The sequence below is a fragment of the Schistocerca cancellata genome, chromosome 1 (genome assembly GCF_023864275.1).
Source record: "Schistocerca cancellata isolate TAMUIC-IGC-003103 chromosome 1, iqSchCanc2.1, whole genome shotgun sequence".
Classification (NCBI taxonomy): Eukaryota; Metazoa; Arthropoda; class Insecta; order Orthoptera; family Acrididae; genus Schistocerca; species Schistocerca cancellata.
The window spans coordinates 583,904,380-583,913,993 of record NC_064626.1 but is presented as its reverse complement, the minus strand read 5'-3'; positions in this window follow the sequence as shown (position 1 = coordinate 583,913,993).

Here is a 9,614-nt window from a genome sequence, read left to right as displayed (position 1 = left end):
ATTTGGACAGGAGAACTCTAAAGCATGACAAACACTGTACAGGGTACAAGGTTCAGTTAGTACTTGACAAAGACATTCAAGACATGCAAACACACTCATCTGACACAGAGCTAATGGACTTGAAGACATTGCTTGATCATAAGATAAGTGAAGCTACAGCTCTCAGTGTACATGAACGTATAAAACTACAGGAAGTGTTATCCAAATTTTTACAAGTTTTTACCAAACGATTGGGTGTTATCAACACGTATGTGTACAAGATTGAAGTTAAGCCTCACAAGATCTTCTACCATAAGACATATAACGAACCGTTATCTCAACGACCTGCTGTGTGGCAAGAATTAAAACAAATGTTAGACTGGAAGGTCATTGAACCATCCACCTCACCTTATTGTAGTCCTCTACTTGTTGTCAAAAAATCGAATGGAAGCATTAGGTTAGTGTTAGACGCACGAGCAATTAATGAAATAATTTTACCGGTTCACACAAAACCCGAAAATTTAGAAGAGCAATTACAGAAATTTCTAGATGCAAAATATTTTTCCACAATAGATCTCACTAATTCGTTTTGGCAGGTGGGTATCACTCCTGATTCACGGAAATATACTGCATTTATGTTCGGGGGGCGAACCTATCAGTTTTGTGTTCTACCCTTCGGACTGAATGTCAGCTCTGGGGTATTCATTACAGCCCTGGATACCGTGCTTGGCGACGATTTAGTTGAGACAGTCACACACTATGTAGATGATATACTGATAGCTACACAGTCTTGGAATGAACACGTTGACACACTTCAAAGAATTTTAGAAAAATTTGCACAAGCTGGAGTCACAGCCAACCTAAGAAAATCAAAATTTGGTTGCAGTGAGATAAAATATTTAGGACATATCATTAATTCACTGGGCATACGTCCTGATCCCAGTAAATTAGATGCTATCAGAAATTTTCCTAGCCCTCGAACTAAAAAGCAGTTAAAATCATTCCTTGGGCTATGTTCATTTTTAGACGTTTTTTGCCACAACCACTTTTGAACAGTAAACATCTGCTAAATTTATTCAGAAAGAATCAAGTTTGGATCTGGTCGGAACAGTGCCAGAATGACTTTAATACAATTAAACATGCTTTAGTGGGTGCAAACTTATTGAACCATCCAGATTTCAATTTAGATTTTTGTATGACTTGTGACGCTTCACGAACTGGCTTGGGATGTTGCTTATTTCAAGTTGTAAAGAATAAAGAAAAGGAACAGATAAGAATTATTGGGTTTGCAAGTCGTACTTTAACTGAATGTGAGCGTACATACTCCACTACTGAGTTAGAAACACTTTCCATAGTATGGGCATTCAAGAAATTCAATTATTATTTATTTGGAAAACATACAGTAATTTACACCGATCACCAGGCCCTGACATTTTTGTTAACTTGTAAACTTGTACATCCTAGACTATCACGATGGGCAGTTACACTTCAGAACTACTCTTTTGAAATTAAGTACATGGGAGGTAAGGACAACACCATTGCAGACACTTTGTCTAGACTTCCACAAGGCATGAATGATACCAACAGTGACTTAGAAAATATAAATGACTACAGGATTCTCTTAATGCAAGACAAGCAGTATCACCAATATTATATTGATATGTGCAGAAACATGGCTGAATTACAAAAATCTGATCCTCACTGGTATAAGATAATAACATTACTGGTAGAAAAACACAATCATCCTTTGACTAAGTATTACAAGTTACACAATGATGTGCTATTTTATCGACGACTTCCTAATGCTACTAACTGGTGTGTATGCATTCCCAAAGAGTCTGAACGTAATTTAATTTGGCACACACACTTAGTTTGGGGTCATTATGGGACAAAAAAGTGTTTAGCAAAGCTCAGCACATACTGTTATTTTAGCAATATGAGAAGAAAAATTTACAGGGAACTGAAAACATGTGTCATATGTCAAAAATCAAAACCTCAGAATTTATCCACAAAAACAGATTTACATTCTATTTTACCCAGTAAACCCCTGGAAATTCTGTGTACTTACATCAGTGGACCGCATCCAGCAAGCTCTGGAGGCGTCAAATATATCTTAGCTTTTTACGATATATTTACTAAACATGTAAAACGTTATGCTTTAAAATCCGCCACTGCAAGTGCTATAATACGAAGATTCTCAAGTGATTACCTGACGCACGTGGGAAAACCTAAAGCAATTCTGTCAGATAATGCAGCATACTACTCTGGGTACAAATGGAGAAATTTCTTGAAGGACAATAACATCAAAAGTATATTTATTTCGAGGTTTAGCCCACAATGTAACGCGACTGAGAGACTTTTCCGAGAATTAAATCGATTCATGAGGACCTATATTTCATCAAAACATACTAATTGGGTGTCCTACCTAAGTCTTTTCGAAGACGTACACAATAACTTAAATATTTACGATACAAATTACACACCTAACGAGATCATGTTCAATTGCAAACAGAACGATCAGTGGATAGAACCATTACCTAAGTTGTCAGACAAGGAAATCACACCTGAACAGAAAATAAAAGAAGTATTGACTACATTGACACATCACGCACAAATACGAAACAAACATCACAGAAACATAATAAAAAGAAAACAAAAATTCGAGGTAGGAATGCTTGTACTACTTCGTACTCATCATAAATCTGTAGCACTCAAACGACGCAACGCTAAGTGGCGCCTGCTATATTAAGGACCTTATATAATTGTTAACATACCGCATCCTGGTGCGTATCTGTTACAACATCCTAGAACTAACAAAATTATTGGGCTATACGCACACCGAGATCTTAGAGCATTTCATGCTGAATAATGTCAAGGTCATACCCATCAAAATATTGCTAAGCAACTCGAGAAACTCTGTTGTTACAGCACAGATAATAAGTAGTATAGAAATTTTCATTTCAGCGGTTCCAGTGACGCAGTTGAAGACAGAAGAACTCTTCTTTCAACGCACGGCACCACCTGAAGGACGGAATATTAAAGTAAAATTTATGATTACGTAGCAGTGGATGACACATTAATTTTTCACGGAACATTTGTCACTGAAGGTACCACTGACTTGGTGTGACACCTGACGAACTGACAGACGTCACCTGTGAAGCGATCTTTTACTTTGAGAAATAGATTAGACGCACATCTCTCAACACGAAAAGCATCTATCAGTAGTCAAGGCCACACAGACACTCTACACACACGCACAAAACGCGAGGAATCGAACATTTTCTCTCTCTTACTATTTTGAATATTATTGAGTAGTGAAACGCCTGGTCTTGTCTACTGATGTAATGAATGTTGTGTCTAACCAATCTTTATTTCAGATGACATCACAAAAAACATCGATAATATCCCAGCAAAACCGCTAAAGAGGATGTAAATATCGACAATTCATGTAATCAAACGTGACACAATGTAATAACCTATAGCTATGTAATGATGATGCAAACATGTTTATGTGCAACTGTATTATGTTTATGCTAAGAAAATATGTGACGTGTGTATGTATAATTACTTATTTTTTTTAACTGATGTATCATGTAACTGTACTATGTAAAAAATTTGAACAAAACGAGTGCCAAAAAGACATTGCATAGTGAACCTCTGTTCACGGACATTAACGAACATTACTAACTCTGCAACTACGCAGAAACCTATGTGAAAGAAACGGTTAATGCCATTCGTTATGCAGCGTATCTATGTAAACGCGATGAATGATTTCTTTGATTAATAACTACGAACATTTTAGGTGAACTATATTCAGCGAAAAACTGAAAATGTGAAGTGCATAATTCGTGCATCGTTTAGTGACATTACTACAGTACCTAACTTCAAGATGTTAACTGGATTAAATGGACACATAGTGCCTGTCCAGAAAACAACACGACGGGTGGAAGAATTTTGGTTGGAACTTCAGGGAATGAAATGTTCTCGAAATGTGACGGACACTCTTACCTGGACTGTCCAAGGATCGACGCCAGCTATGTGCCGTCCGAGGTTCTGCAACCAAGCTTCCACGGAATGTAAAAAAACGAACTGCACGTGGACCAATTACTCGACGGGTCACGTCTGATCTGTAATAAGCAATGCTTTTAGTCACAACGAACTGCATCACAACGACTATAATGGAGATGAGAAATGGACACGCTTATGTATTAATCACGTTGTTATACAACGATGTTACTGTGATCAAAAAAACTTTACCACGACGATACTAACCTGTAAAAAATTATTGTGCAGCGGATGAATATGAACTGTAATAACGACACGATGTGTATAGGTCAACGCACCTGAAACATACGGACATTTTTCTTTGAAGTATTTCAAAACAATACTATGTAACTAAGAACATTCAACAATCTAAGTTGTATTGTGTTATAAGAAATATTGTAAATTTAAAACTAAGTTACCTGTCATAGAATGTAGTCTTCATATGTAATCTTGGTTGAATATTTTCTTTGTGCAACGACTGAGAAACGCGCGCACACGAACAATATGAACTGCAATACTGTGCCGCGTGATCTAACTGTACGACATAACGGCAGTCACACAGACGCTTCTGCGCATGCGCGCACTCTATCTGCCAACATAAGAACTTTTACGGCGCACCCGCGTCATTCAAATTTTGTATATAATGTGTATAATGTGTATAATGTAGGTCATGTAAATAGTTGTCGATAACTTAGATTTTCTTGTGCCTTTAGGTGAATTGCTCGCCTGCAGGTGTGTCCTTTCGCCTCGCAATTCACGGGGCAATATAAAGGCACATTTGCATGCCGAGCGTGAGTTTCCGCGGAAACGCCAAATATTAATTAAATAAATAATCAGTGACAAATAAATAAAGCCTATGGCACACAACTGCAGCGCTGTGTCGCTGATAAAACAAAAGCACAATTACGTTACTCTTATGTTTAATTAAGAAAGGGGGAGAGCTCTGGTTGAAGTGGTGCGAGAAGCACGTATTTTATTTTATTGTCTGGCACACCGCCATATTTCATGTTAGAGAAGAATACTGCGAGTTGCAACCAGACTAGGCACTCGACTCTGTAAAGAATTTATATTTATAAAAGTAAGTAGGATTATGAACTGTAGGCTTATTCATTGAATATATCTGATTTAACTAACTGTGTAACTTTTTATTTTTAGTAGACAGACACCTCTGTACGACGTATTGACATGGCTGGCAAATTATTCTAATATTGAGATTTAGATTTGAGTCCGCACCTACCGCAGCAGTCTTTGGAAACGATTTATTTGACATTTATTGACATGCAAATGTGATGTGGATGATTACTCTAGAAGTTGAGCTCATCCATCTCAAAAAGTCTATTCCAGTTCCTTTTTCTGTTTTCACAATAAGACTATGGTTTCCTTTGTGGTTTTCGTACATATGAAAGCATGGGTTTGGTGATAGATGGTCAAAAATCTCCATTTTATTAAAATTAACATCAAATTCCTGCATTGTGTAAATGTTCATGAGGTAACAGTTATCTGCACTGAGCTTCAGCAATAAACCAGCCAGTTCATCCATTTATATAGCCATTTTAGAGTCAGCCATTTCCGCATTATGTATTAAAGCATCAGGAATTTTGTTTTTTCTCGAAATGGTTAGCAGGGCTTCCTCATCGATTTTTTTCAATATGCCTCTTGATGTCCCATTTTCGTTTCCATCTGGAGAAATGGTAGTTTTTCTTTGACCCCATGACTTGAAGAGATGAACTTGGAGAATTTATTATTTCTAAAATACATTACAGATTTCCGACTTTAATATTACAGAATGTCCATTCTCTAACTGTAATTGGTAGTCCACTGTATCACAAATCTGAACCACTATGCTGTAGTCATGAAATAGTCCTGTAAGGTTATCAGCTCAATTAAAATATTCTTGCTAAGGAGTGCGCCTTTGGTTTTTTTTTTTTGTGAAGCACAAAATTTGCTGACGAACCTGCATATCATATACCAAACCGACTCATCATCTTGCCCTGTATGACCCCCCATAAGTGTAACTACTTGTCCTACAACTGTAACAAATGGCTCAACGTGTGTAACAACTTGCCCTGCCACTGAAACAGCTTGCCCCACCGTTGTAACTACTTGCACCAAAAGTGCAAAAACTTCGCATGTAATGGTTACTACTTGCCCGAAAACTGTAACAAATTTCCCCTTATCTCTGAGAAATTATCAGGTGGGACAATAACGATCAGTTCTGGGTACAAATCGCTGTATTTGTAAAGCAAGTTGTTAGACATCTGATATAAGTTATTAAAGTTTAAGTGTAAGTTATAATCATCAAGGGGAAGTTTTTGCAGTCATGGGGCATGTTGTTACAGTTGTGTAGCAAGCTGTTATATTTGTTAGGCAGATTGTTACAGTGCTGAGATAAGGCGTTGCATTGTTGAAGTCATACAGAGCTGACTCAGCAGTCAGTCTGTAATGTCATAACAGTTAACCTCACCAAAACATCGCCTTTTCAGCAACAATTTGCACCTGATTAGATCTTTAGCATATAAAAGAAGCCTTCATTGTCACAACTTGTAAGTCTACTGTGCTAGTGTAAAGTGTCAATATGGCCTCCTACAAAGAGATTAACAGAATTCAGCGGTTAGTGAGGAAAATGAGAGTCACCAATAGCTGTTTTTGAGTGTGGTTATTATTAGAAAACCTGGACAGTTCTGTTCCATATACAAGTTGTTTCAGAAGAGATGGTCAATATTCAGGGATGTGAGAGGAATGGTCATTCAAAACAAAAAAGTCAAGTAAACGTGGGCTCTAAAACACATACCTTAAAGGCTATGAGTAATTTTTGATCTTTGATACTATGAAACAAATCTCTTCTACTGCAACCACTTCGCTTTCCATATTGTGGGAAATGGTGGTATGGACCAAATTAGAAAAAATTGCCCAGTAAACATGTGCCCTAAAATGCATACCTTAAGAGCGATGAGCATTTCTTTATCATCGCTACTTTAAAAGACAACCCTTGCAATGAGCAGGTGCTTATAACTTTTAAAGTATGCATTTTAGAGGACATGTTTACTCGACATTTTTTTCTTATTTTGGTCCATACTACGACTTTCCAAAATATGGGAAGGAAAGAACTTGCAGTAATAGAGAGTTCTTTCACAGTATCAAAGATCAAGAATTGCACCTAGCTCTTAAGGTATGTGTTTTAGAACCTATGCTTATGTGACCTTTATGTTTCACATGACCATTCCTATCATATCCCAGAATAGACATTAGTAGTGGCAATAAATTTTATTTTACATAACTCTCCTTTCAAATCATCTCTGGACATGGGTATGGATATAAGACAGTGTACCAATGAGTGGAAAGCTGCATGTTTGTGAGCTATGGGATGTTGTGAGAAAGAAGGTATTACTGTGCCTGTCGTTGTTGTTTTTCTATAAATTTTGAAATACTGTGTGTGTCTACTGATGTCAATGGCGAGATCTAAGAAGTTTATGGATTTGTTGCTAATCTCCATTGTGAATTGGATATTTTTATGTTGACTATTTAGATTTTCAAAAAAGTGTTGAGGGGCCTAGTTGTACCAGTTTACATCAACAGGACACCATCTACTTATCTAAACTGGTATTTGATATTTGCACTCAAACATTCTGTTTTTAAAAAATTTTGTTCAAAATGGTCTATAAATACTGCAGTCAACAGTGGACTATGAGTTGAACCAATAGCTAAACCATCTAATTGCTTATAAAGTGTCCCTTGGAACTGGAAATAGTTCTGTGCCAAGCTTGTCTGAGTGACCACTCATATATTGTTTATATTTTACGTGGTTGATTTGTTTCATGCAAGCTATTACATAGCCACAGTTTTGAATATAATGTTAGCGTTGAAGTGCAGTACAACCACACTCTCAAAGATTGTATTTACTGTATGTTCCCTCAAATGCCTCCTTTTTCCTGCATTTATTTCTGTTTATCTTATTGATATTACTTGAGTCGCTAATGTATTCTGTAGTTACATTGATGATTGTTTCTTCTTTTAACTGGTTTGTGTACCACTCTCCATGTTTTAATCTCCTGATGCAGCCTTGTCAGGCAATAATTTTATTTTATTTTATTAGTTCAGTTTATTAGTAGAAACTGTTATGTAGGCATGCAGCTCCTATTTTGTGTTGAAGTTTTTCCAGTCTACTCCATTTTTATTTGTTTACTGTTCAATTTTTACTTCTTCATTGCATTACCACCACACTGTCAAAAATGTTACTTACAGTATGTTTCTGCATCAGTCTAGAAGTGTTTCTTCTCTTACAATGTTATGGCAAACATTGTAACTTCTTTGGTGACAACACTCAGTAAATGTCTGAAGATGGCGTTTTAAGCCGAAAACTGGTTAACACAATAAAAGTAATATTGTAGAACAAAAGTGAACTGGTGCTTTTAATTTATAATAACATTGTTCTACCAAGAATGATTCTGTTAACATGAAACTAGCTAACGTTAAAATGGTTGTGCTGATTGATGAACTGCACTAATTAATGCTGCAGCTTCATGTAGACAACTGTTACTTTATGAACATGTATATTATACGCCAATTTTCCTGTAATCTTAAGAAAATGGCCATTGTTGAATGTGTAGCATCAACCCAAAACTTATGTATGTAAGAAGACTACTGAGGAAACAGCAGTGCAATTATGAACAACTTTAAGAAAGGTGGAATAGGTTGTTTAAGATGGACGGTCTCCATATCTAGAGTTATTATACATAACAAATTTATATGTCAATTCACAAGCCAAAGAAAGAACAAAGATAAAAGTAACAATCTTACCGATTTTTCATTGTGTCCAGACTTGCGAGCAATAGACACTTTTAGATATTTCTTGCCCAAAGAAAATGGCATTCCTGTTCTAGAAGCTGAAATATGTAACTATCGGATTCAAGGTGCGGTTTCCACTGCAAAATATTGTTTGAGCGTATTAGATTCCAAGAAGAGTATCTGCAACGTGCTTCACTTTACTCTGCACCAACTGCTTCTCCTCATTCTGGTTGCGAATTATCAGCTTATAGAACAGTTGCAGTGTTCTGTTGGATGGTGTTCTGCAACATTTGTATTGTAGCATGAAAAAGCACAAAATTTGGTTGGTGTAAGTAAAACCATACAATCAAAACATTGATATTGCTAAATGTTTCCCAATAGTACCTGTTCCCATAGTCAATAATATTCCACAGGTCTTAAGAAAAAGAATACATGTACGGCTCATACTTCAAACCATGCTATTGTAAAGAAATACTCCTTTATAAGCAATTAATGCTAAAAATGACTTATAGTAACACACGAGGCTGATGAATAATTTATTTTTCACTATGTGATTGATTTCTGTCAGAGAAGATTTACTTATAAAACTCATAAAACAAATTTTAAAAAATGTTTATAAATATTTTGTTACGAATAGGTGAATTACAATGGAAAGTTGCTGCATGTTGGAATGTTTGTAGAAATCAATTAAACCATGTCCTTTACTATATTAAACTATACACGGAATATTATGTGTAAATACAAAATCCCAAATATATCTGCTTAAAGACGATGGGTACGTTGTATTTGAATGTGCTGAAGTGAAC